This window comes from Hylobates moloch, unplaced genomic scaffold (genome assembly GCF_009828535.3).
Source record: "Hylobates moloch isolate HMO894 unplaced genomic scaffold, HMol_V3 SCAFFOLD_20, whole genome shotgun sequence".
NCBI classification, from domain to species: Eukaryota; Metazoa; Chordata; class Mammalia; order Primates; family Hylobatidae; genus Hylobates; species Hylobates moloch.
Genome location: NW_026652295.1, coordinates 19,257,095 through 19,265,645, shown reverse-complemented (window position 1 = coordinate 19,265,645; position 8,551 = coordinate 19,257,095).

Sequence of the window (8,551 nt, the reverse complement as noted above, 5' to 3'; positions counted from 1 at the left end):
AGAAATAATAGCCAAGTGAACATAGATTTATTTGTTTATCAAGGTGGTATTTGGAATAGCATGAGGAAGAAAGAGAGGAGCCAACCAAGTGTCCAATGTTGGGGACTTGTGGAATAAATTATGGCATATCCTATCATATGATGAACTATTAGGAAATTATTTTAAAATGTATTTTTTAAAAGTGAAAATGTTTCCACATACTTTGGATACATACTTTCATGTAATGGTTGATATAGCTTTTTCAAAGTATGATTGATTATAATTATTTATCTATAGACTTATATATGCTGTGATATATACATTTATACATCACATATATAACATATAAAAGTCACATATATTTATATATACATCACAGCACATATAGGTCTATATATGTGATAAAAAAAATGGAAATCTCTATTTCCATAATCTGTTATGTAAAGTAATGCACAAGCACCATTACTAGCAAGGAAAAACGGGGGAGAATGATAGGTCTTGCTGTTTTATGGATTATAATATGCCACCAAAAATTTTTACTCTGATATATCTTATTTCCAAAGCTAAACTGACAGCTAGGAGGCCACTGTTCTGGACTAGCTATTACAGTAAGTAATTTTGAGCAAATCATTTCATGTCCCTAAGAATCAGATTCCTCATCTTTGAAATGGAATCTATGATAACATATGGTATTCCCAGTTTTAGAGCTGTATTGCCTTAAACTTAACAGATCATAAAATGCTGACATAGCATTGTTTTCCATTTTTGACACCTGGCTGAGTAGAAAATATTTGGTATGGTTTCAATTTGCATTTCCTTGGTTACTAATAAGGTTGCAGCGATTTCATATGTTTATTAGCAAATTGAAATTCTTCTGTGATTTCTGTTTTTTCTGATTTGCAGGATTTCTTTATATATTCTGAATAGGATTTTGTTATGTAGTTTGTAAATACTTGATCAGTTTCTTAACTGTCCTTCAACTTTATCATACAGAAGTTTTCATCATAAAGAAGTTTAAAATATTTATGTATTTAACCTTGCTTGTCTTTTTAAAAATTACTATAAAAAGAAATCCTGACCCCCAAATTACAAAAATATGCTGCTACATTTGCCTCATAATTATATCACTACATTTTATAGTTTTATAAATCTATAAATCTAGAACTCAAAGTGTGTTCCATGAACGAGCAGCACCATCACCTTAGAATTTTAGAAATGCACTCTCAGCTCTTACCTCAGGCCTCAGGTCTGCTATTTACATCTTCCTGTGAACACTAACGTTTAAGAGGTATTAGTCTAGGAAATAATTTTATTTGTGAGATAAAGATACAATATTATGTTTTGCTGCTTCTGTATCCAATTGACCCAACACTGTTTAGTTCTGCATTTCTTTGGATTGCAATTTTAGCCCTATACTCAATCCAAAGTCTCCCAAAGCTCATGTGGAGGAGGAGAATGTGTCTAGAGAGGTGAAATCATTTTTTGTTCTTTTAGTACTCAGTAGGTCAAATAGAACACTCTAAAAACAGTGTCTGCCCTGTGCATTAATTCTGCAGGAGCACTTACAGAAGACGAGAAGAGTGATTCGTCTGAGATGCATGTAGTTTAGGTTTGGGAAAATATTTGAATACACTCTGACAGGTGGGACAAAAGTTTCTCATATGAAGGTGACAATTTATACATTTTCTGAGTCATTTGCCATGTTTCCTTTTGGCTACAATTCAGTAAGGGTTGTACAAGTGTACTGTTCTGTGGGGACCCTCTCCTTCTTTTTTTTTTTTTTTTCTTTTTTCGAGATGGAGTCTTGCTTTGTTGCCAAGCTGTAGTGCAAGTGCAGTGGCGTGATCTCGGTTCACTGTAACCTCCGCCTCCTGGGTTCAAGCCATTCTCCTGCCTCAGCCTCCCAAGTAACTGGTACTACAGGCATGTGCCACCACGTCCAGCTAATTTTTGTATTTTTAGAAGAGATTGGGTTTCATCATGTTGGCCAGGATGGTCTTGATCTCTTGACCTCGTGATCCACCTGCCTTGGCCCCACAAAGTGCTGGGATTACAGGCATGAGCCACCGCTCCCACCCCCCGACCTTCTTACACTGTCTTCTTGATATTGATAAAGCCTAAAAATCATGATGGATTCCTAGGTTAATTTTAAAATGCAGACATAAATAATATGGACCCCAGACTAAGAAATATCTTGACAATGTAGCAGAGAACACACTGGCACTATTCTACTCTAAATAGGTGATGAATTAGGTTTCACAGAATTAGACACAATGTAAAAATCTCTAGAAATATAGGATTAACTATTAAATGAAATACAAAATAAATAATTTTTATTCCTAAATAATGGAAATATTTTGCTTTCCTGGAGACAAGTGCAAAAGAGAGTGTAGATTGTTTTCATTTTCATGTTTAGCCTGCAATAGGGTTTTATTTGTTGAAATTGCAAGTTTATATGCAAAAATGCTTTGTACATATGGAGTAAATCTAGTTTGCTGGTGGATCAAATCACTCAAGATGCAAAATGCAAATAAACCCAGGATTTTTGTTCATAGTTTGAAATTTTTGTTTTGTCACTTTGACATGTGGGGACAGCAGTTGTGCCACCTCGCCCACCACATAGGAGATGGGGGGTGCATAATAGCTTCCTGAGACCACCTTAACAAAGTGCCACAGATTGGCAGGGGCACAGATAGGGGGTACTTATGCAACAGAAATTTATTCTGTCATGGTTCTGGAGGCCGGAAGTCTGAGGCCAAGGTGACAATAGGATTGGTTTCTTCTGAGGGCCAAGAGGGAAGGGTCTGTTCCAGGCCTCTCTCCTTGCTTGTAGGTAGCCGTCTTATTCTGTGTCTTCATATGGTCTTCCCTGTGTATACGTTTGTGTCCTGTTTTTATAAAAAGCATCAGTCATATTGGATTAGGGCCTACCCTAATGATCTCATTTTAATTTAATTACCTGTTTAAAGAACATATCTTTAAATACAGTTAAATTCTGAGGTACTTTTGGGGGTTAGGACTTCAACACATGAGTTTTGGGGAGACACAATTCAGCAGTAACAGATGGTTCTTGGAAGGGCTGTGAACAGAGAGGCAGGTTGCTTGAGTTAACCCTAGTCTTGCCACTAGCTGGTTCTCTTAGTCTTTTAGATCGCCGGGCTTCTGTTCCTGCATGATGTCTGTTGATTCAGGCTAAGACTCAAAGACTGACATCAGTCTTATTAGTGAGCCATTTGATGATATTAGGTGTATGCAGCCCCAGACATCCCCATTTCCTGCAAAATTCTTTGGTCATCCTTTAGTATCCAAATGAGATGGTTTGAATCTCCATCACATATGTTTCTGGAAGTATTCCTGATATTCCTTGGACTATCAGAGGAGCCTCAATCCTGGAAGCCATCGTGAAGCAGCTGTCTTGCCTCCTGAGTCTGCTCTCTTCTTGGATGGCCCTTTTCATGCAGGGCCCAACCCTGGTTCCTTCTCCCCAAAGTGTCCTAACAAAGGCTGTTGTGGAGAACAGAACTTTATTGGCAGCCTTAGGGGAGAGGAGGAGTTTGAGGCTGATAACAATGCAATGTGCTGCAAGAAAAATCTTTAACGAATTGTAGATTTCTGTGTCTTAAGGATTCCATGCCTTTTCTTAATTCGGGGCATTTCTTACCGAGCCGTCATCTCCTATTTCAGCTTCTATTTATAACCCCTTTCTTCTCCTCTAGAACTTTCTTCTATTTCTCTTCCTTCCTCCTTCCGTTTCCCTCATACACCTCAGCCCAGCCTCTCAAGCTGTCAATGAACAATCCTTAACATCCTGTTATTTTCATATGCAGACACACAGCTCTTTTCCAGTTGCATCTTTGCTTTTAGGTGGCCCCTGGGAGCAGTGGAGTGGGGCTGGGGCTCACCTCTCTCAACCAAAGATCTGTCGAGAAATGTTCCCAACCCAGAGTCGTCTCCTCCGCTGTGAATTATGCCAGTAATAGATGAAAGCTGCTCAGTCTCTCTCTTAGTCCGTTTTGTGGTGCTATAACGTAATACCTGAGATTGGATAACTTATAAAGAACGGACATTTATTCCTTACAGCTCTGGAGGCTGGAAAGTCACCAGCAGGTTGAATGTCTGGTAAGAACCCTCTTGCTTCATCCTCAGATGGTGGAGGTGAAAGGGCAAAAAGGGGAGGACAAATGCTGTGTCCTCACATGGCAGAAGAGCACTGAGACTGAACTCACTCCTGCAAGCTCCTTTTAGAATGAGGTTAATCCATTCAGGAGGGTGGAGTCCTTTGGACCCAAACACCTCCCAAAAGGCCGGGTCTTCCAACACCAACACTGGGGATTAAGTTTCCAACACATGAATTTTGGGGAACACATTCAGACCACAGCAGTCTGTTTTGTTTAAAATCAGATCCTCTCCTTTTATCCCATCCTTCTTTCAATTACACTTTATGCAGGAGCATTAGGAATCAATATTTATTTATTTATTTATTTATTTTTATTTATTTATTTTTGAGACTTGGTCTCACTCTATCACCCAGTCTGGATTGTAGTGGCACTATCTCGGCTCACTGTAACCTCCGCCTCCTGAGTTCAAGTGATTCTTGTGCCTCAGCCTCCCAAGAAGATGGGATTAGAGGCACTCACCACCACGCCCAGCTAATTTTTGTATTTTTAGCAGAGATGGCGTTTCACCAAGTTTGCCAGGCTGGTCTCAAACTCCTGACCTCAAGTGATTCGCCCGCCTTGGCCTCTCAAAGTGTTGGGATTATAGGTGTGAGCCACCGTGCTGGGCCAGAAATCATTCTTTAGTCTGTAATGTAGATGAATAGTAGCTTTTATTACATACTGGTATTTTTGTGTACCATAGATATCAATGGTCTGAAAAAAGAAGGCATACTTTGTTGTACTGGTTGTATACTACCAATGATTATTTAAGCAGAAAAGCATTATAGGGCTGTCTACTTGATTTCCTCTCAATTGAAGATTATATGGGTCAGGGAAGAAATAGCCCACTTCATGCTCATTACTGGTGGAAGATGTCAACCCCTTTTTTCCTATTAAAGAAAAATACAGCTCCGAATCTCCTGAAAACCCTCTACAGCTGGGCTAATGTTTTAGCATCTTCACCTTGCCAGGCCTTTCTGTAGTCAGCGCTGTATATCTCAACAGACCCAGGGGACACAGAGGAGCTTAGTGGCAAGAACACACACTCTAGAGGCAGAAAGTTTGGGTTTCAGTGCTTAATTTGTGACTTATAGGTTCTATGACCCTGGGAAAGTCACTTATACTCTCCAAGGCCCAATTCCCTTACCTATAACATGGGGAGGAATCCTGCTCACATTCCCATAGGATCAACCGAAATTTCATTACCTAGAAGAACTTTTTGGCTAGAAAGACTTGAAGCCAAGGCCAAACTAGGTAACTGCTGTACAGGCCTCAGATGTGCTTGGGCATGTCTGGAGGCTTAAGTGGCAGATTGGCCGGTCTGGGCTTGCCTGACAAGCTCAGAGGAGGCACAATGAGTGGTTTGATTGAATCTGACATTGGTTCCCAAGAGTAACAATTGGTGCCATGTGTAATGGGGAGCTAGAAAAAAGGTGCTCATTCTGAGTCCAGGAATGCTGGTTGAAAGGAAGAGAGCAATCGTTGTGAGTACAGATGAAAAGTATCTTCATATTGCCTTCCAACTCAGTCTCGAAGAACCTTCACCATGTTCCTTGAGAGAAGGGAACTGGTGTGAGGACGAAAAGAGGCATCCCTGGAGATGCCCTAGGGTGCTAGGAGTGAGAGCAGTTCCCCTGTAAGACCTAGTAACTCTGGGCAATGCAGAATGTTAGCAGGGTGATGCTAGCTGCTGTGTTGGGGTGGACTTAGGTTAAGTGGGGCCTAAAGATTATATTAATAAAATGTTGCAGACTTTCTTTGAGAAAAGAATGCACAATTACAAATATAAAATTTGATATGAAAGCGAATATTTCTTTAGAATATTACAATAAATCACAATAAATCACATTAAAAAATCTGACAAATATGACAAAGCTCAGAAAAGTAATAGTATATTTTATTAATGATGTGATGTACCTCTCCAATACCTTTTTTCTCTCTTTCTTTGTTGGCGTGCCTTTAATGATTTTAAAATATCAGTGTCTTTAGAGAGAATGAAAACATAATTTGGCCTTTCTTTTAGGATGGTTAATCAAAATCAATTCTTAATTATTGATTGTTAGAATGAATAAATGAATGAAAATACAATGCAAACAATGTGCTCTTTGTAGCATTTCTACAGCAGGTGCCCAACAAACACAAAAATTCTGAAAAATTATATTTTGAGTGATTCTTGTAAGAAACAGAGAGACAATCTTTGTTTTCACTAGGTTTGATGAGAGCCAAATTCCCTGCTTACATGTTTACATATCTTATGATTACAAGATATTTCCACAAAGAAGCTTCCGACATGCTACTTTTCACACTTTATTCTTTCCTACTACCTACCCCTCTGGTGCAAGGTACCATAGGACCTGTGCATGTTGAGTTAAACCTTCTGGTCTTGCTCCTTCACATCTGGATGTCAGGTGAGTTGGCACAAAAGGCAGTAGGAGAATTCCTGGAAGCCATTTCTCTACCGGTACAGCTAGAGTAATAACTTAACTGTATCTGGAAGAGATTTTGATCTAGATGAATAGATCCCATTAAAAATCTAAAATAAACTTCCCTTGACCAGATTCCAAAAATGCCCCTGGCCACTACCAGAGCACATTGCCAGGGCCTTTTCTATGTTCTTTGAAAGGAGCCAGGCAAGTGAGGGGTCCTGAAACTTATGCTTCACAATATGCCTCTGGCTGTGACAGATAAACTACCCGATTTCAGTGGCCTAGCACAATAGTTTATATTTTGTTCATATGAAGAGCCATTGGTGGGTGGCAGTAGTGGTATTGAGCAGGGTGGTGGGATGACAGGTGGTAGGGGAGACCTTGCTCAGTCACATAGGAACCCAGGCTGACAGACATTCTGGCATCTTCAATATGTGGCCTCCAAAGTTGCCCCAGGCACTGACAACCAGGAAGAGAAAAAGAAGGCAGGGAATCATGGAGGCTTTATGGGCCAGGCCAGGAATTGGTGACCATCACTTCCTCCCACAGTCTATTGGCTGGAATTCAATCACATGGCCATACAATTGCAAAGGAGGCTGGGAAATGTAGTATAACTGTGTGCTGTGGGGAAAGAGGAAATGGTTCTGGTGAATCATAGTAGTCTCTGACACAGGAGAGGATGAAACTTTCCCTCAATTGGGACTGGAGTGACACGAGTATGGCAAGACAACAGTGTTAGAGCCATAGGAAGCAAACTGAAAGGTCATCATATGTTCACAAAAAACTCCCGGTATCTTTTTTAACCAGAGAAGACATTTGAGGCTGTGGTACCAAGGATGTGTCCTGTTTGTTGACAGAGACTATTGTTTTGTAACTGGAATTTTTATGCTCTTTGTGCCCCCACCCTACTGTGGTTTTTGGAAACCAGCCAAAAGGATGATGGTAATGACTATGAGTAAAAGGAGATGTCCAGGGATAAATTTGAACAGTCCAATCACTAAATTCTACCTATTGCCATTCACTGAAGGGGTTTCCAATGGTTGCTTTTATTTTACTCTGAGTTCCAGTACAGAACATGTCTCATTTATTTTCGGGTCCCAGTGTCTAGCACAGTGTTATTTTATTGGGTTACTCCTAAACATATAAGGATGTTATAAGTGCGTAATACTTTTTGATATATAATATTGTTCAAAGCCTCGACAGAATAGATTTTAATGCCCAAGTTTAATGAATTATGCTTATCCTGATCCACAATTCCCAGATATTCAATATTAGTTGAACTTGGGTTCATGTTTTAAGATTGATTCTTTCCATTAGACCTTTTCTACAACAATTAAAGAAAAACATAAGTCTTGTTTATAAACATATTTTCTTGGCTTTCTTGGCATGTGGAAATTCTCTAAATCAGTTGGACAAGGTAAGTCCTTCATGTCTTCTGGCAAATGGAAAATTGCTTTTCCTTTGAAGCTCTTTTCTCCATGTAAGTTAAAAATCCATTAGTAAATTAGGCTTTGCTGACTCCATGCATTGATATTTGATCCTTGGAACCTCTCAAGAAAAATCAATGCGTGGCTTTTCAGTTAATTAACATAATGTTAATGTAACACATGATGTCAGCATAGCTGGAATCCTCATTCTTAGTGTTCTGCTTGGGCTGAGTGAGCAGAGAGGGTAGATATTGTCCAGAAGAGAGAGGATCCAGACTACTCAAAAGGGACTGGCATGGGACTACTCTTAGGTTAAATAGCACCTGTCTGCTTTCCTGATGAGGTTTGCTAAGGCAGGAAGAAAAGAGGCTGGAATAAATTTAAAATGAAAAGGTGGAGGATTCAAATTCTGTCCATGCAAAGGCAGTTAGTGGCAGCAATGGAATCTGACTGAGACAACAGATTCAAATTACGGCCTCTTAGCCAGGAGTTTGAAATAGGATGTGATGAGGAAGCGGGGGCTGTTGCACGCATGACTTGGACAGTTCTCTCTGGTTAGCAG